At 40.8% G+C, this 21,060-nt stretch overlaps 1 protein-coding gene across 1 annotated transcript in view; it reads left to right on the top strand.

The window, feature by feature from the left end:
- Positions 1–1,481: 1,481 nt before the first annotated feature.
- The window catches only part of IL1B (interleukin 1 beta), a 74,765-nt gene continuing 55,186 nt past the window's right edge, over positions 1,482–21,060 (top strand). Inside the window, exons 1-2 of the mRNA XM_043987952.1 lie at positions 1,482–1,611; positions 2,777–2,848. The gene's annotated coding sequence lies outside the window, so the exon portion shown is untranslated. The remainder of the gene's footprint in view (positions 1,612–2,776; positions 2,849–21,060) is intronic.

Here is a 21,060-nt window from a genome sequence, read left to right as displayed (position 1 = left end):
GATGTGGCATCTAAACTGTGCTTTGAAGGAAGCTGGTGATTGTACCAGGCAGAAACAAGGAGAGAACGCATTTTACAGGTGAGAAAAATTAGGCCCAGCAAGTCCACTAGTCACACAGAGAATAGAGGTAATTAACAGAGCCAGGATTCTGACACAATGTTTTAGATGCCAAGTCCAGAGCTCTTCCCACTATCCCACGCTGCTAAGAAGACAGCCTGAGGGGCAGCTAGGTGGTGCAGTGGATAGAGCACCAGTCCTGGAGTCAGGAGGACCTGAGTTCAAATCTGGCCTCAGACACTTAACACTTACTAGCTGTGTGACCCTGGGCAAGTCACTTATTCCAATTGCCTCACTAAAAAAAAAAAAGAAAAAAAAAGAAGACAACCTGAGCCCTGAGCATCCTCTAAGCCAGGAAACAGGGGGATCTGCAGAACCTTGAAAGGTGACCCCGCCCCTCTGAATTTCTATGGTCTTACCATTTGATGCCTAGCCTGATTGGACCCCAAGATAAGCTGAGAATTAGAAATGTGAAAGAATGCAAGCCAGGAACAGTTGTTGTTTTTCTTCATTCTGGAAAAGGACCATGACATTGGCAGGTGATGTCACAACTTTCAGTGAATTGGATTTAAGTGGGGAAGTGCTGTGCAAAGTCACCAGGCTCACTCTCTCCTCCAGAGCCATCTGGATCCAGTGGCATGACATCCATCAAGATGACTAGTGATGGTCCCAGATGTCTGAGGCAATCAGGGTTAAGTGACATGCCCAGGGTCACACAGCTAGTAAGTGTCAAGTATCTGAGAGCAGATTTGAACTCACATCCTCCTGACTCTAGGGCTAGTGCTCTATCCACTGCACCACCTAACTGCCCCAATAAACTTGAAAACTCTATATTTGAAAGTAATAAAACTGAATTTGTTTCAAATTCATCTTTAATGACAAATTGTTATTGATTCAGACTAAATTTTGCCTCACTTGATCCAAGTAATGAGGGTGAAAATTATGATAATAATAATAGCAAAAGCAGCAGCAATCAACATGGGTAGAGCTTCATGCTTTATAAAATAACTTTGTGAATATAACAATAATCTGTTGATGGACGCAGGGGATTAGGGCATTGTACCCTCTTCCTATCCACTAAGGGGTTCATCTCAGTTTTAGATGCATATAAATGGACCAGGTTTGGTCCTAGGGGAGGCTGCCCATCTAAAAGAATGATCAGGCTCTTTTTCTCATACTTTTCATTCTTTACACTCCCACTCTGGAGCTCCAGAAAAAAAATATTTAAAGCTTAGGATTGACTCATGTTTAGAGTCTCCACAAAAGGGAGAATAGAAGGTACTCAACACAGTGTAAATCTGGTAAAGCATAGCTATTTATTTCCTGCACATACCAAAAAACAATGCTAAAAACAACACAAAGAGTCACATGCACACTGACAAAGACTTCAAACAAAATACAGTAACTCAGATTTATGAGAAGATAGTTACTCTCCTGGAAAGCTGAAACAAACATCATAACCTGAAATACTGTGCAGGACTGCTACGTGGGCATATTACATTTAACCTCAGCTCTGAACCATCTAAATAATGCCCTCCAGATCCATGTTTTCTGGTAAGTCAGGCCAAGTATTGGGCTCATCCTCTGTTCAGTTTTCACTTATTCCTCTAAGAAATGCTATCGTTCACGTAGAGAGGGCTCCTCCCTCACCAACTAAGGACCTAGAAGAGACAGACTGTTCAAAATCACAAGACAGCCTCTAAAATCTAAAGAGGACTTTAGTTATCTTAGATTTATTGTTCAGTCAGTCATCTATACTCAGGAAAGAAATATAAAACAGTCTTCTGCTGCTAGGAATGTGAGATCCAGTCTGTCTTGCTTAAGTGTAACTGACTTTTGAAATAGATCCCTGAAATAGTGAAAGAGAGACAGAGACAGAGAGAGAGGAAGAAGGAAGGAGGGGATGAAGGAAAAGAGAGATGGAGAGATAAGTGATAGACAAATAGATGATAGATACATAGATAGACCGATAGATAGACCGATAGATAGATAGATAGATAGATAGATAGATAGATAGATAGATAGATAGATAGATAGATAGATAGATAGATAGATAGATAGATAGATGAATGAATACATAAGATAGGGCCAGAAACTGGATTTATGATTTCATTACCATAGGGAGCATCCAAGTGAGGAACCTCCCTTGACCAATGCAGATTAATACCTTCTCTGCTATTTATAATCTTAAGAAGTTTCCTTGTGGGGCAGCTAGGTGGAACAGTGGATAGAGCACTGGCCCTGGATTCAGGAGGACCTGAGTTCAAATCTGGCCTCAGACACTTGATACTTACTAGCTGTGTGACCCTGGGCAAGTCACTTAACCCCAATTGCCTCACAAAAAAAAAAGACATTTCCTTGAGAAGTTAAATGACTTGCTCAGAGTCACACAGCCAATATGTATCGGAGGTGGGAATTGAACCCAGGTCAGCCTCTGCTGTGGGTCAGTTCTCTATTCATTATGCTAGTCTGCTTTTCATAGATGCTGTTACTTCTGCTGCTTGCCTCTGGCAGTACCCATTCCCACTTTGAATTGCAGTGTGAAAACTAAATTAAGTGCTGTGCTGTGCAAAGTAAATTACAAAGCTTATTGGTATTGCTTCTGAAATGAGAGTAAATGGACTCTGAGTGAGGGCTTGAAAGGTGCATTGTTTATATCACATGGAATTTATGATAGTCATTTCTATTGCTCAGAGGCTTTTTCCCACTTACTTTCTAGGTGCTCAGGTGTGTTTTGGATCGTTGGGCTGATGGATGTCTAGCATCTGGATAAATAAATGAAGGTGCTACTGTAAGTACAATGGGAGGGATGTTTGACTTGAAATCAGGAAGCCTTAGATTTGAATCCTTTCCCTTCTACTTATTCGCTGTGTGGCCAATGACAAGTTATTCACTTAGCTTTTCTCAACCTTGATTTCCTAATCCACAAAACCTACATCACAGGTAATACATGTTATGGGTTTTTAAGATGATGTAAGTGTAACAGTGATTGTACCTCCATGAAAAGAATGTGTGGAAGTAAATGTATAGGGGCCGTTCCATTGAGTCGCATATGAATGTGCCATCATTCCCCTGACAACTTTCAGATTGAAGCTCAGCACTGAAGTTCTGATGTTTGAGATAATAAAACCATCATCTTATTGGACACTGAGGAAGAATAGCCAATGACTCAATAAATCTGTCAAAGAGAATGAGCTGGGGGCCGCTAAGTGGCGCAGTGGATAGAGCACCGGCCCTGGAATCAGGAGGACCTGAGTTCAAATCCGGCCTCAGACACTTGACACTTACTAGCTGTGTGACCCTGGGCAAGTCACTTAACCCCCATTGCTAAGCAAAAACAAACAAACAAAAAACCACAAAAGAGAACGACCTCCCCCTTTGCTGATGTTTTTGTTCAGTCATTTTTCAGTTGTGTCCAACCCTTCGTGATCCCATTTGAGGTTCTCTTGGCAAAGATTGTCTCTTCAATGACCATGTTTAGATCTTGTCGGAACAATTCAAGCTTATTCCTAGATAACTGAGGAGAACATTATTGAATTTCCCCCACCTTGACCGCACGGAAACTGTGACAACATTGCTAAAGTCCAAGTGTCACCTGTGAAACATTCTGTACTGGTCTGGATAAAGGCTTGAGGTGGGAAAGGAAAAGTAATAAGCATTTATATTGCACTTACTGTGTGCCAGACGCTATACTAAGCATTTGATAAACATCTCATTTAATCCTTACGGCAAGTCTGGGAGGTAGGTGCTGTTATTATTCCTATGTCACAGTTGAGGAAAGTAAGGCAGAGGTTAAGTGACTTGCCCAGGGTCACACAGCTAATAAGTGGCTGATGTTGGATTTGAGCTCCAGGTCTTCCCTGGATTCCAAGCCCAGCACTTTATCCACTGCCCCATCTAACTGCTTGGGGTAGGAAGTGAAATTGAAAGAGGAAAAAATATTCCTTTCCCTCCTCTGGCCCCCAACTTTGCAAATGTAGGTCTTGCCAGCCGCACCTTTTCTCCTCCCAATGGGCAGTTCTTGCTCCTGAGTTATCACCCTTGACCCCACTTTTGCTGAGTTTTCTTTGTGAATTTGTGAAAAGAATTGAGTGTTCTGTGTCCCAACAACCCAACCCTGTCTCAGAAAAAAAATGTTCTTGAACTTGTTTTTAGCATAGAGCAAAGAAAGGAACACTCCAGATGCATTTATGGAAAGTTAGAAAGTTGCTTAAAAGTAATAAATCAGGGGCAGCTAGGTGGCACAGTGGATAGAGCACTGGCCCTGGAGTCAGGAGTACCTGAGTTCAAATCCGGCCTCAGACACTTAGCACACACTTACTAGCTGTGTGACCCTGGGCAAGTCACTTAACCCCCATTGCCTCACTAAAAAAAAAAAAAAAAAAAAGTAATAAATCAAAACTATAAGGTCCTCTCTCAGTTTGCTTCAGTCCCCAGTCAGGAGACCTAGCACTCTGAGGGACAAGGGTTCAAATTTGGGTCCTTTCTGCATCTCTTTATACTAATACCAAACTCTGGTTCTCTCTACTGCAGTCCCCTGTTCACAAATATGACAACACAGTTGAAAAATAGTTAAATTGACTGATTTCCCTAGATGCCACAACTAGCTATTCTGCCCTGTGTACCTAGATGGAAAACTCCTAGTATAGCTGAAGTCCTTCCACCACTTGAGTTCCTACAATCAGGACTTGTTACAACCAAAGCTCATTTCGGTGCCTCCCAGGGTGGGAAAAAACTAGTGTCTGTCTGGGACTCTACCTCCCAGATCCCTACACAGCCAGGCTCTGAACACTTAAACCCATTCACAAGTAACAGTCTCAAAAAGCCAGATATATGTGTAGATAGATAGGTAGATGGATGGATGGATGGATGGATGGATGGATGGATGGATGGATGGATGGATGGATGGATGGATGGATGGATGGATGGATGGATGGATGGATGGATAGATGGATGGATAGATGGATGGATAGATGGATAGATGGATAGATAGATAGATAGATAGATAGATAGATAGATAGATAGATAGATAGATAAACAGAGATAGAAAGAGATATAGATAGATATGTATATTTGCATGAGCATATGTATATATGAATATATGGTATATGTGAATACGTATATATTGAGAGAGAAGAGCGAGACTACTTATCCCTATATCTAATGGTACCAGACTGATTTCTTATGCATATGACTATATGAGTTCTTGGGTATAGAAAATATGTACGTATACATATGCATATAATGTATATTGTGGCATGTGCATATAATTATACATCTATACTTACATATGTGTGAATATATATACATACCCTATATGTGAACATAACAGCATTTTTAAGAGTGGCTTAGATTGTGTTCAGAATCCATGCCAGTGTAGCTAATACCAACAACTACTTCTGAACAGCTGCAATGTTCATATATGTGTGTGTGTGTACAAATAGACATATACATATATATGCATATATATCTACATATGTGTATATGTAGCCAGATTTCTGTGTGCATGCATATCTATACACATGCACATATAGCTCTATATATACATATATATACACACATATAAATATACAGATAGCTAGGTGGTACAGTTGATAAGGCATAGGACTTTGAAACAGGAAGAGGTTAAGGTACTATATAAGTGTTGGTTGTTTTTGTCTATATATGCACACAAATAATAATAGATATTATTATTTTATATGTACTTGGATGAAGTATCCCAGGACACTAAAGTGGCCTCCACTTTCAGTGGCCAGAATGGAGTGGTTATTCTTAACTTTATATTTGGGGAAATAAGTACAAGGCTGTGAACTATCATTTTTCCCTTCAGGGATGTGTGTGTGAGTGTGTGTGAGTGTATATGTGTGTGTGTGCAAAAGCAGAGTCAAGAAGACCCAAGTTCAAACCCCACCTCAGACACTTACTAGTTATGTGAAGACAGGCAATTCATTTAACTTTTTGTGCCTCGGTTTCTATAAGATCATCTATAAGATGATGGAAAAGGCCTCAGGGGTTCCTTCCAGCCTCAAATCCACAGTCCTAGGAAAGGGATAAGCAGCTTTGCTCTATCCCCAGCTATGCTGAGGGTGTCACTGCCTCATAGGGTCATGGCATCACTGCTTCTCACAACAATGACCTTGAGTCATAAAGACAAAATTAAATCGTGTTTAGTGACCAATGAAGCATTACAGCGTTACATAAATCCCACTGCAGGGATGGATCTCTTGGACCCAGGAGCTGCTCTGAGTGTGATGGAAGCAAGCAAAGAAATACCAAGGAGACAGTCACATTTTTCTGACTCAAACTCTGGCACGGCTCCCAGAAGCTTAGCCCAAAGGCAGAAAGTCCTCCTCTGTCTTTCCTGCAGTTTGAGATCTTCTCAGACACTGCATGAGGGCTGAGGCCTGGAGAGCCTGCAGTCTGGCCTGTCTGTCTGTCTGTCTGTCTGGGGGCATGCAGACCTGAGCCCAGCAGTCTGTTCTGTAAGGAGGGAAGAGAAGCTAGTGTCCTAAAGTAGAACTTTGAAGCACCTTCTATGCCCCAGGATTTGGATTCCATGTCAGTAAGGGTGTGGGGGAGAGGGCTACAGCTTCCAGGAATATGGAGGTGATAATCTCCCTGGACCTGCCCCAGGAAGACCCCTCCATCCCTCCGATTCTGTGATTCTGGGGACAATTGGTCCCTTAAGGCAGGTTTGGGAAAGGAAGAAATAGCTGAGCATGACGGTCCCAGTCACTAGTGCCAATGCTGTGAGGGTCTACCAGAGGGTGACAGACAGAGGCCCTACTCTCCCCTTCAGCTGATGCCTCATGGAAAGAAGGTCCCTTTGGAGAAAGAAGTCCTGGTTCCCCATCCTTCTCACTATGCCACAAAGATATTTCAGTTGCAGGTATTGACATGTATTGACTCATACCTCTTTGAGGAGCAGTATGGGTTACTCATCCATTCAATATTTATTGCGTGCCTACTATGTGTGAGACATCATACTAGGCCCAGCTGATAGAGCACTGAGCAGGGGACATTTTCCCTGACTCTCTCATGCCTGGAATTCTCTCCCTCCTCATCTCCATCTCCTTGGTTTTCCAGGTTTCCTTCAAGTCCCAGCTAAAATCACATTTTCTACTGAAAGCCTTGCCTGGTCCCTGTTAATGCTAGTGCTTTTCCCCTGTTGATTATTTCCAGTTTATCCTGTCTATTGCTTATTTGTACATAGTTGTTTGCATATTAATCTCCCTCATTAGACTGTGAAATCCTTAGCACAGTGTCTGGTGTACATAGTAGGTGCTTAATAAATACTTATGGGGCAGGTAGGTAGTGTGATATATAGAGCACTGGCCTTGAAGTTGGGAGGACCTGAGTTCAGATCTCACCTCAGACACTTACTAGCAATGTGACCCTGGGTAAGTCACTTAACCTCAATTGCCATAAACATCGGGGACCATTTCCAATCTATGACCCTATTTTACAGATTAGAAAACAAAGATAAAATTCAGTTCAATTCAACAATCATTCAATAATCATACCTGACTTTTCATAGCAACTAGCAAAAGTCTTTATATATATTGTCTCACTTGAGCCTCACACAAGCTTGTGAGGTCCTATGGATATATTCTTAAGAGTTGGGATCCTGGGAGCAGCTAGGCAGTCCAGTGGATAAAGCACCGGCCCTGGATTCAGGAGTACCCCAGGATGAAGTATCCCAGGGATACTTCAAATCCAGTTCAAACAGTTGAACACTAGTTCAAATCCAGCCTCAAACACTTGACACTAGCTGTGTGACCCTGGGCAAGTCACTTAACCCCATTGCCCTGCAAAAAAAAAGAGTTGGGATCCTGTATATTTACTTACAAGTCACTTAGTCCAGTGACTTCAATGTGGAGATAGTGCAACATAGTGAAGAGAGTTTAGGCACTAGAGCCAGGAAGACCAAACTTCAAATCCTGCCTCAGCCATTTATTAGCTCTATAACCATTGGTTAGTCAATTCATTAAATGGTTACAACATTTATTAAGCAGCCACTGCACCTAAAAATACCCCATATATTCTGAGAGGAGAGGGACTGTATCTGTGATTTCATTAGTATAGGAAACATCCAGGGGAGTTTTCCTCCATCTATGCAGGTTAGCACCTCTTGGTAAATTATGGTCCTATAGATTTGCTTAGACAACTCAAAGGTAAAGTGATTTGCCAGGTTTACATATCCACTGACCCCAAGGTATCTTGGCTTCTAGTACAGTTCCCTGGAAAGAGGAACTAAGAAAAAAATCAAACATTGTCCCTTTCTACTTAGTCTAATAGGAGGAATATGGCGCCTACACAAATAACTATAATGCAAACAAGAACATAAGAAATACAACCTCTTTCAGTTTCTTCATCTGTATAATGGGAAGATTATAATTCCTGCACAATCTGTCTCTCAGGATTGTGAAAATGAAATGAGATAACAGCTATGTGACCTTAGGCAAATCATTTGATCTCTCTTAACCTTCCGTAATTAATCTGTCAAATCTGCCTACCTGGCCAGGTTACTTCGAGGATCCAGTGAAATAAGGTATGTGAAAGTGCTTTGAAGACTATAGACACACTCAGCACCCCTAAGGCAACTCTGAAACCACAATTGTAAAACAGGTGTTGATCTGCCATCAGAGAGGAAGTTTGCTCACCAGGGAGTGCCCTATACCTAATAAATCACAGGTGCAAATAAAAGACTACAAAGCACAGGGTGACTCAAAAGGATTTATGCCATAATATTCACTTGGAGAATATACAGAAGTCAAGTCTTTTGCTCAAAGCCAATTTCTGAATAGCCTCCAAGACATATTTTATCAGGAAAATTGGGGTGGGGGAACCACCTGGCTCACAGGATGGAAGCAGGGAGAGGGAGGCAGGCAGAGAGAGAGAGAGAGAGAGAGAGAAGGGGGGGGGACAAAGAATGGCTTTGGTATTCACTTTAGGAGGCTCTTCCCAACTGAGAATTGATGAAATTCTGGAAAACTCCAAGAAGGTGAAGAAAAGAGGGAAGGTAAATGTAATGAAATGTTCCTCCCTGGGAAGTTATAAAGCAGAAGACTCTTCTGCTGAGTTCCCATCATTACTTACCTTCTTCCATCTACTCTGTATGTATCTTGAACATACCTAATAATAAACATATTTGTTTCCCCTATTGGACTGTAAGCTCCTTGAGGGAAAGGGCCCCTTGTTTTCGCCTTTATTTGTATTCGCAGAACTTATAATAGTGCCTGATTAATTGATTGATTCTCTGGATTACTTTCTGCTGCGGTCATCTGAGCCATGAGGCCATGGGAGAGGAAAGGGTAAGGATTTCCCAGGCCTTTCTTGTAAGCCACTGATACCTGAACAGACCATGAATCTTAATGCCTGCTTATTCCATTATCTCTAGCTTGAACATTCTCCCTCCCTTTCTTCCTATAAAAATCCTACCCTAATAAGCAAGCACTGGTTCTGGAGTCAATGCATTTGGCTTCAAATGATCTTGAGAAAGTGCCATCTGGCCTCAGTTTCCTCATCTGTGAAATAAATGGATAAGACTAAATAACTTTGAAAGTCCCTTGTAGCTTTAGCTCTGTAATCCCGTGAGCCTACCCCAACAAAAGTGTCATGACAGTCACATTTGCTAAACTATGAAGTCCAGTGTAGATGAGAATTCTTCTTCCACATGATAGTCCTTTGCATACTTGTATCATGTATCTATATCTATATAGATATAGATATCCACACATACATATATACATAAATATGAAATCTCAAAGCATACATTGACACCCACTGCTTCCAATCAAGTTAAATATTCTTGATTCTTTTGGCTGTTATTAATACAAGGGATCTTAACCTTTTGAGTACCATGAATCCCTTTCCCAATCAGGTAAAACCTGGAATCTCATTCTCAGAATAATGTTTTTCAATAAATAAACCAAAATAGTGGAGCCAAGATGGTGGAGGAAAGGCATTAAGCACACAGAGCTCCTGATACAATTACCCCAAAAACAGCAATAAAAGAACCCCTGGAGCAGAAAAACCCACAAAAATATGGGCTGAGATTATTTTCCAACCATAGACAGATTAAAGGGGGCTGTGCTGAGCTACCGGTAAAGTCCAACCCTGTGATCCGACAGAGACCCCTGGCATGCTGCATCAGAGGAACTTAACCCCCAAGCCTCCAAATCAATTACTGCACCATCTTCTTCTGGAACTGATCTTACAGTCGGGTGAGAAGGCTGAACAGCTGGCTGGGGGGGAAAGTGCAGGGGTGTCAGAAGGACCTGGGGAGGAATTCAGTTGTCCCTCCCCATTGAAGAACCAGGAAGAAATCCTGAGCAGTGGGAGGCCCAGGTTGGGGAGGGGTGCAGGCTCGGCAAATCTAAGAACTACACTACAGAATGATTTGCTGGTTGGTTGTTTAGTAAGTAGGCTTGAGGTTATCTTCAGACCAGGGAACCAGCCAGGTGAGAGTAAAACCTGCCCTCCCTCAAACCAAAACACCTGGGACCCTCTGAAGCTGGGGGCAGTAGCATAGCCTAGAAGCAGGGTCCCCAAGTGGGGAGTTAAAAGTCAGGTAAAAGGGGAAGCTAGGTGGCACAGTGGATAAAGCACTGGCCCTGGACTCAGGAGTTCCTGAGTTCAAATCTGGCCTCAGACACTTGACACTTACTAGCTGTGTGACCTTGGGCAAGTCACTTAACCCCAACTGCCCTGCAAAAAAAAAACCAACCAAACAAAAACAAAAACAAAAAGTCAAGTAAAAGACAGCAAGATGAGCAAGCAAAGAAAGTTCAGAACTATAGAAAGTTTCTTCAGCAACAAGGAAGATCAAGGTGTACCCTCAGAAGAGGACAACAACCTCAGAGCCCCTACGTCCAAAGCTTCCAAGAAAAATATGAACTGGTCTCAGGCTATGGAAGCTTTCAATAGGGACTTTGAAGAGAAAGTAGGAGAGATAGAAGGAAGATTTAGAGAGAGGGAGGAAAGAATGGAAAGAGAAATGAGAGAAATGCAAGAAAGTCATGAGAAAAAAGTCAACAGCTTGAAAAGTCAAATGGAAAAGGAGATAAAAAAAGCTGTCTGAAGAAAATAATAGCCTAAGAATTAGGATTGAACAAATGGAAGCTAGTGACCTTATAAGAAATCAAGACACTGTAAAAGCAAATCCTATTGAATGAAAAAATAGAGGGCAATGTGAAATATCTCCTTGGAAAAACAGTTGACCTGGAAAATAAATCCAGGAGAGATAATTTGAAAATCACTGGACTACCTGAAAACCAGAACCAAAATAAACGTCTAGACATCATCTTCCAAGAAATTGTAAGGGAAAATTGCCTTGATATTCTAGAAGCAGAAGGTAAAATAGAAATTGAAAGAATTCACTGATCACCTCCTAAAAGAGATCCCCAAAAGAAAACCTCCAGGAATATTATAGCCAAATTCCAGAGCTCCCAGGTCAAGGAGAAAATATTGCAAGCAGCTAGAAAAAAGGAATTCAAATATTGTGGAGCTCCAATAAGGATAAAGCAAGATCTAGCAGCATCTACATTAAAGGACTGGAGGGCATGGAATGTGATATTCCAGAGGGCAAAAGAACTGAGACTACAGCCAAGAATCACATACCCAGCAAAACTGACTATAATCTTTCAGAGGAAAAATGGGACTTCAATGAAAAAGAGGACTTTCAGGTATTTGTGATGAAAAGACCTGAACTGAATAGAAAATGTGATTTTTGAATACAAGACCCTAGAGAAGCATAAAAAGGTAAACAGGAAAAAGAAACCATGAGGGACATTAAAAGTTTAAACTGTTTACATTTGTGAGATTTAAAATTGTATATACGAGCATTAAACTCCCCCTTTAACTTTTCCCTTATATATCTCCCAGACCACTAAGAAAAAGAAGCCTCTGAGCTTTAATCAGTGAGGGATTAGTTTTTATTGTTTGGGAATTAATTAGACAACAAAACGTGATACCAATTAGGGAAATAGGAAAGTAGAAATACACATGAATAATCTTAGATCTAAGCTTAAGGATCTATATTCCTTTATAAAGCTCACTGAATCCCAAACTGCCTTCCAGGCTGAGAACCAGCACCGAACACCAAAATGCACCACCACAGCTAAGCTGCAAAGCCAGAGAGAGAAAGAGAGAGAGAGAGAGAGAGAGAGAGAGAGAGAGACCAAACTTCCGTTGCATCCTCAGTTTTACACTAGCATCCCGGAAGTTTGTCACAGTCTCCACCCCAAAAGGGGGGTCCTTCAAAAGCCACTTCAGTAGCATGAGCTCAACTCTCAAATGATTCGGCTAAAACTTACATTTTTTACCACACATTCTTACATGAGAAGATAATACTTCCAACTCATAAGAACTTTCTCAGTAAGGAATACACAGAGGACACAGGTCTGAACTGAATATGAAGGGATGATATCTGTAAAGCATTCATTTTTTTGCTTATCCTTATTCTTTGTGGTGCAAACAGGGTCAGGTGTCTTATGTCTGGGGCCAGATTTGGGCTCAGGGCCTCCTGGGTCCAGGGCTGGTGCTTTGTCCACTGTGCCACCTAGCTAACCCATAATGACTTCTTTAAAATAGGGTTGAGGGGTAGGAGGAATAGACTGGGTAAGGGGGGAGGGGAGAGGTGGACTGGAAAGAGGTAGCTCACATGAAGAAAACAAGAAAAAAGCTTATGGAGGTGAGGGAAAGAGTGGGAAGGAATAGGGCAGTGAGTGAAGCTTACTATCATCAGAATTGGCTCAAAGAGGGAATAACATACATACTCAAGTGTGTATGGTAATATATTTTTGCCCTATAGAAAAGTGGGTGGGGAGGGAGATAATGGAGGGTGGGAGAAGAGGGGAAGGAGGGAAGGGAAGTTTGGGGGAGGGAGCTGTAAAAAGCAAAATACTTTTGAGGAAGGTGATGATGTTCTGCATAACAGCACATGTATGATATATATATATATTGAATTGCTTGATTTCAGAGGGAGAGTTGAAGAGGGAGGGAGGAAGGAAAATTTAAGAAAACAGAATTAGCTCAAAGACCTTAACCTCATCAGAGTGGGCTCAAGGATGGAATAACATACACACCCAATTTGGAGCAGTAATCTATTTAACCCTACAGGAAAGTAGGAGGGGAAGAGGATAAGTAGGGATGGGTGAATGAAGGGAGGATAGAGCAGGGGAGGGGGCAGTCAGTAGCAAAACACTTTTGAGGAGGAATAGGGCAAAATAAAATAGAAAATAGAGTAAATATCATTGGAAGTGATGTAGGAGGCAAAAAGGGGTTAATAAAAAAAAAAACTAAGACCCAAGTTCTAGTACAGATATTAGCTCTAAAAAGGAGTAAGATCCCAGTTAATGGATAACTTGTGTTAGGTTCTCATACCCATAGTGATCAACACCCATAATGGACCAGAGTGGGTCAGGTCAAAATAACAATAAAGGAAAAAGACAAGCTATATAAATTCTAATGAAAAATGATTATATTTTGAAACCAACCATGGGAATCAGAAAGAGACATGTGCAGAAAATGCCAAATTTATCCCCAGATTCACCTTATGACATGTAAACCCCCAAAACACACCTCCACTGAAAAAAGGTACCTGCCTTGGGGGTTGGCTTAGGACCCCAGGAATTCAAAATTAGGATAAACCCTCCCCTGTAAAACCCCTAGGTGGAGAATATTATAATGAGTAGGACAGGCCCTCCCCTGTACCTCCCCAAGTGGTGATTACTATAATGAGACTGATATTATAACTGTTTTTTCTTTCACTATTTGAGACATACCTTTCCAATATTCTGGTTCTCTCCCTGTGGTCACCCACAGTATTGCAATAAAACTTGGGAAACTGAGTCACTGAGTCTTGTAATTCTTTTGGGACAACGCATAATCAATTTGACCCCAAATTCTAGCCCACATCAGAAGGGAATAGGATGGAGGGAAATAGTTATGATGATTGACCACAATGGCAAAACGTATGGTACCTACTCTGCTGGGATATTGTGAAGAAAATTCTTTATCAAGTTTAAGGTACTATATAAAAGTTATTATGAACAGGATGCTATCAGAAAAACCTGGAAACACACACATGAACTGAGGCAGAGAGAAATGTACTTTATACAAAATAACAGCAATAGCGTAAAGATGATCTGCTGGGAAGCACATGGTTATTTTCAGCAAGGCAATGATCCAATAAAACTCTGAAGAACTTATGAAAATTGCAATACACCTACAGAGAAAGAACTGATGGTATCTGAAAACAGAGTGAAACACATTTTTGACAACTCCTTAATCTAAAGTTTTGTTTTTATCTGTGTTCTCTCACAACCTAGTTAATGTAGAGGTGTTTTCCATGAAATAAATAAATAAACCAAAATATAAAGGATTCCAATGGAAGCCAATTATATCAAAATAAAGAGGCATTTTTTTCTCTAGATCCTATGAAATCTATTCACAGATACCTTGGGGGTCTATGAATCCTAGTTTAAGACTCCTACTCTCATTATAGGGCAGCTAGGTAATGCAAAGAGAACCAGACCTGGAATCAAGAAGACTCATCTTCCTGAGTTCAAACCTGCCATCAAATACTTACTAGCTGTGTAATTTTGAGCAAGTCATTTAACCCTGTTTGCCTCAGTTTCCTCATCTTTAAAATGAGCTGGAAAAGGAAATGGCAAACCATTCCAGTATCTTTGCCAAGTTGCTCTTCAGTCATTTCAACCATGTCTAACTCTTCATGACCTCTTGCCAAGGCAACCCCAAATGGGGTCACAAAGACTCAGACACAAGTGGAAACAACTGAACAACAGCAACTCTTATTATATAATTTTAAGTCCCATTTCCTTTCTGGCCACATTCAATTCAAGTCAATGAATATTTCTTAAATAAATGCTATGTGCCAGGCACTGTGCTAAGTGCTAGAGATACCAGGAAAGGTCCAAAACTCATACTCTGAAACTTCTCCCACTTGTCATGTGGTTCCCAGAACTGAATAAATGAATATAATAGAAATAAATGAATAAAAAAGCATTTATTAAGCAAAGTACTGGGATAAGTGATGAGGAAACAGATAGGAAAATATTACAGTCCCTGAATGTGAAGAGCTCACATTCGCAGATTTACTATATGGCCTAATGAGCATGGAGTATGATGGAATGATTTCTATTTTTTGTTCTGGACACTTCGTTGTTGTTTTTTTTTTTAATATACCCTAAGGTCACACTAGTTCCTTGTTGCTCTTGCTCTTGCTCTTGCTGTTGCCACTGTTGAATCAATCATATCACAGATCGAAAGCCTCAGATTGGGCTTTCAGTCAACAAAACTATCCAGCTCATTTTCACATGGATTGCTGCTGACTAATCATTATAATAATAATAACTCACATTTGTATCTCACCATATGGTTTACAAAAGCACTTTCCTACAACTCTCTGAGGAAGGCAATTCTATTATTATTACCCCCATTTTACAAAGGAGGAAACAGAGGTTCAGGCTTAAGTGATTTGTGCAAGGTTATGCAACTAATAAGTGTCAAAGCTGAGTCTACTGGGTCTTCTGGCTACAATTCACGTGTTCTACCCATCATACTCCACTGCCCCAGCCATGTCTTACTTGTTCTGCACTTGTGTTGATTTTTTTTTATCTAAATGCAGGATCTTACATTTTCTACATTAAATTTCTATTCATTCTGGACCATTTTATCCACCTGTGTATAGCCTCATTGTCATCTTAGAAGTAGCATCCCTGGGACAGCTAGGTGAGACAGTGGATAGAGCACCAGCCCTAGAGTCAGGAGGACCTGAGTTCAAATCAAATCAAATTGACACATTCTAGCTTTGTAACCTTAGGCAAGTCACTTAACCCTCATTGCCCAACCCCCCCAAAATTTAAATTAAATTAAATTAAATTAAGATGTAGCATTGCTCCCAGGTTATAGTTTACGAATGTCCAAAAAAAAAAAATGAGAAATTTGTAACAAATGGTACAACTGTCACGTGCAAATTTATCTCTGAGACTATTCATACAGACCTTGAGCAAGTGCCTTAACCTCATCATGACTCAGTTTCCTCATCTGTAAGACAAACAGGTCAGACCTGATCATCTTCCAGGCCCTTTGCATTTCTAATATCTATCATTATATAATTATTGCTTCTGACTCATTCTTTGGCTTCACTCTGAACAAACCTAACTTATTGACTTCAATCCAAAAGCCTGCTCCTCATTTCCCTAATCACTTAAAAGCTTTCCCAAATCCATGCGATAGGTCTAGACAAGATGGAAATCAGACTGAATAAATAACATTTGCTTGATAATTTTACTTGACTTTAAGATCAAGTTAAAAACTAATTTTTTCTAGCTTAAATAAGAAGTGTTAAAGTGCTCATTAAAATGTTGTTGATAAAAAAGCACCTGTATAATGTCTCAGTTATTTTGTACTTTAAGAATCTGTGATTCTTGTTATTTGGGTTCTCCTTTCCTCAGTGGAGATAATCCCTCTACATTTATTAGTAGGTGGTTTCTGAGAATGGCTGAGGCTAAATCTTTGTCAAAATCCAGGCAACCTCTACTGGGTAGGGAAATTAATCTGGTGTGTAATATGCTCAGATTACCACCCAATTCTATTCTTTTGTTATTTGTGACATTCAAATATTCAGTTTAGCCAGTGGGGAATTCCCCCCAGGCATTTTCCAACCCTATTTCCATCAATGCTACCCTCATCACCATCATTTGATTGACCAGAGCCAACAGCAGGCATTCATTCAGAGGACTGCTTAGCATTACCTCAAGAAAGTTATTCCATTGGGTGCAAAGTGAACTGTGTTAACAATGGGTAAAGTACGAACTTGGAAGGACAAATGGGTCATTGCCATAGCCTCTTGTAGAGTAATTTTTAAAAATCCAGAAGCATAATGAGTCTGATCAGCCACTAGTCACTGAACCGTGTGATGCTTTGATTTAAATCCTAACTAAATCCAAAGCTGAAAGTATCTCCAAGAATCATTGTTGTTCAGTAGTTTCAGTCATCACAGATTCTTTGTGACTCCATTTGGGGTTTCCTTGGCAAAGATATGGTAGTGGTTTTCCATTTCCTTCTCCAGCTCATTTTACAGAGGAGGAAAACTGTTAAGTGACTTGTCCAGGGTCACACAGCTAGTATCTGAGTTCATATTTGAACTCAGGTCTTCCTGAGTCTAAGCCCAGCACTCTATCTACTGTGCCACCTAACTTCCCAGGAATTACTGAGCACATAAACCACAGGATCATAGATCTAGACATGGAAGGGGCCTTAGAAGCCATTGATTCCAATACCCTCGTTTTACATCAAAGGGAAATGTGGGGGGCAGCTCGGTGGTACAGCGGATAAAGCACCAGCCCTGAATTCAGGAGGACCTGAGTTCAAATCAAATCAAATTGACACGTTCTAGCTGTGTAACCCTGGGCAGGTCACTTAACCCTCATTGCCCTGAAAAAACAAAACACACACACACACACACACACACACACACACACACACACACACCAAAACAAAACAAAGGGAAATGTGGAACAGAAAGGATAAGTCACTTATGCAGGTCATAACTAGTAAGTATCTGAAGCAGGATTTCAACCGAGTCTTCTGGATTCCATGGCCAGTATCTCAAATGATATAATATTTTTAAAGTGCTTAGTACAACACCTGCTGCATAGTAGGCACTTCATAAATTATTATTCTCTCCCCTCTTTAATCACTCAGTCAACTGACAAGCAGTTATTAGAGTTTATTGTGTTCCAGGCACTGTGATAAGTGTTAAGAAAATAACAGGGGGCAGCTAGGTGGCGCAGTGGATAGAGCATCGGCCCTGGAGTCAGGAGGACCTGAGTTCAAATCCGGCCTCAGACACTTAACACTTACTAGCTGTGTGACCCTGGGCAAGTCACTTAATCCCAATTGCCTCACAAAAAAACATGCTGTTTGCAATCAAAAACAGGGCAGTTGGGTGACACAGAGGATAGAGTCATGGGTTTGGAATCAACAAGACTCACCTTCATGAGGTCAAATCTGGTATCAAATACTTACTAGCTATGTGACCCTGAGCAAGTTACTTCACCTTGTTTGCCTCCGTTTCCTCCTCTGTAAAATGAGCTGGAGAAGGAAATGGCAAACTGCTGCAGTATCTTTGCCAAGAAAACCCCAAATGGGGTCACAAAGAGTTGGACACAACTGAACAGCAACAACAAAAGCCATCAAAATGCTCCCCTAATGGGGGAGACAATATGCAAAACATGTAAATCTATACGTGCAGAAGGCAAACATCAGGAACAGCTCTCCACTCTACCTCTACATGCCTCAAATAGCTGGGATTCAGGACAACTATTCTGGAATTCTCCAGCCAAGGATTAAGAGCAAGAGAAACCACCAGTCTAGTCTCCAGAGTACCCACCTTGCAAAGCTACATAAGAAATATCTACCTAAATAAAATTCTATTCAATTTTTTTAAAAAAAGAAAAAAAGAAATATCTACCAATCAGTATTGATTAAACATCTCCCCTGAGTGGGGCACTGCAGGAGGTGCTTGGGAATCTTTGAAAAGTCATTTCTATTTTGCTGAGTTTCTGAAGATAGAAAGAAATCAACCCTGCCCTCAAGGAACGTACATTCCATTCCATGCTTTCAATACCATATGACTACACATTTGTTTTATTACAACTCTCTTTACTGATAGCTCTTCAGCATCAGAAAGGCTGTATAATTCCTTTCTTGTAACCTTCTTTGCTTTGGTAACTACAACACCCTGTGGACCTATATTCCTTGTTTTAATGTTAGGCTATTTATAGCTACATCTTTTCAGATTCCTAATAAGGCTTTGGGGATTGAAAAGTGAGTCTATTCATTACTTTCTATAGCAGCAACTAGAACCAGAGTTAACAAACTATGAGACACAGCCTCAAGAGAAACCTCTCTAAAATTAGCCAAGCTGGTCCTTTGATAGCAGGCATGTAGTCCACTGCCAGATCTCTCCTTGAAGCATTTTCATCCCAGCTGATGTGCCAGCTCTTATACATGCCACTGGAATTTCTTTCAAGAATCTGAGGTCAATTTCTTTCCATGGTGCCAACAGAGGACTTTTAGGGATAGCCTGGGATACCTTGGGCCCTAGGTGGTGTAGTGGATAGTGCCAGGCCTGGAGTCAAAAAGACATGAGTTTAAATCCAGTCTCAGATACTTACTAGGTGTGTGACCCTGGGCAAGCCACTTAACCCTGTTTGCCTCAGTTTTCTCATCTGTAAAAATGAGCTGGAGAAGAAAACAGCAAACCATTCCAGTGTCTTTGCCAAGAAAACCCAAAATAGGGTCATGAAGAGTCATACATGATTGAAACAACTGAACAACAACAACAAAAGTTGCATACTATTGATACAATATATGATTAGAAACATTTTCAACCTAGGTGTAAAAATCTTATTGAAATTTTGTTTTGATGTTGATCAAGAGCTGAGAAGGAACCTTTAGGATCATGGAATACAACCCGTTTATTTTCCAGATAAGGAGACGGAGGCCCAGAAGATTCTTTGTTAGTTCTTGGTGACATAGGAAATAAAGGAATATTCTAATGGAGGTCTTCAGACACCAGATCTCGTGCCTTTTATTTATAAAATTTATTTTTTTAAATCCTGTTTGGCTTTTCCTTCTTTCTTTTTTTTGCAGGGCAATGAGGGTTAAGTGACTTGCCCAGGGTCACACAGCTAGTGTCAAGTATCTGAGGGCGAATTTGAACTCAGGTCCTCCTGAATCCAAGGCTTTATCCACTGCACCACCTACCTAACTGCCCCCTGTTTGACTTTTAAAGACCTTCATAAACTAGTTCCTCCCTATCTTACTACCTTGCTCCTTACATTTACACTACCTTATGCCTTGCTCCCCATCTTGTGTTCTTCAATTTAGTAACAGTGGCTTCCTTGCCTTTGTTCATACTAGATAGGTAGGTAGGTAGATGATAGATAGACAGACACCTGTGTGTACACATATTTACATGTATGAACATATATTTATCAAGACATGTATATACATATGCATACATATATACATATACTGTATTTATGCCTTGATAAATGCAAATGCTTGAGCAATAGTATCCAGTGGTTGATTTTTTCCCAGCACTGAAAACACAGTGCCTTCTGAAGCTGTCCAAGGTCCTGATCCATTAGGAGTTAAGGCTCCTATGAAAGTTATTTGTGCGCAGAACAATCCTCTAATTCCCACCTCCCAGACCCAGCAGATTAATTTGACTTAGACACACAGAAGCAGTTATAACAAGGGAGTGTGAACCTTCCTGGTTAGCACACTGACCCATCTTTTAGCTTGCTGGAATGGTTCCATCAAAACACTTCAGGATACTGATATGGAAGGCAAGCTTTCAAAGGAATCTCGAATTTGGGGAAACATATCAGGAAAGAGCAGGCCATTAACAGCAGTCCAATTTTGGTGGAATATATAGCATGTATAAATTCTAAAGCTGGACAGGGAGGTATATTTATGTCAAACTATAGAGTTTCTTGAGACCATTCAAGAGCTTATTCATTTAGACAATGGAAAGTAGGACCAATCAGGAGGCACTGGAGTTTTGAGGTAAATTTCCTTTTGCTCAAAAGTAGTGTGATGGGGCAGCTAGGTGGCGCAGTGGATAAAGCACTGGCCTTGGATTCAGGAGGACCTGAGTTCAAATCCAGCCTCAGACACTTGACACTTAACTAGCTGTGTGACCCTGGGCAAGTCACTTAACCCTCATTGCCCTACAAAAACAAAGAAAAAAAGTAATGTGTTAGGAAGATTATCTAAGTAGCAATGAAGAAAATGGATTGGGTAGGGAATAGCCTGAAGACAGGAAGACAAATTAGGAGGCTCTTACAGTGGCCTAAGTGAGAAGAGCTGAGATTGAGGTAGAATGGTCTCAGTGGGAGTGGAAAACAGAGGCCAAATAAAATGAATATGGCAGGAGTAGAAACAAAAGGGTTTGGCAACTGA

This window comes from Dromiciops gliroides, chromosome 2 (genome assembly GCF_019393635.1).
Source record: "Dromiciops gliroides isolate mDroGli1 chromosome 2, mDroGli1.pri, whole genome shotgun sequence".
Lineage (NCBI taxonomy): Eukaryota > Metazoa > Chordata > Mammalia > Microbiotheria > Microbiotheriidae > Dromiciops > Dromiciops gliroides.
The sequence above is the reverse complement of the archived record's forward strand: the minus strand, read 5'-3'. Positions and strand labels throughout refer to the sequence as shown.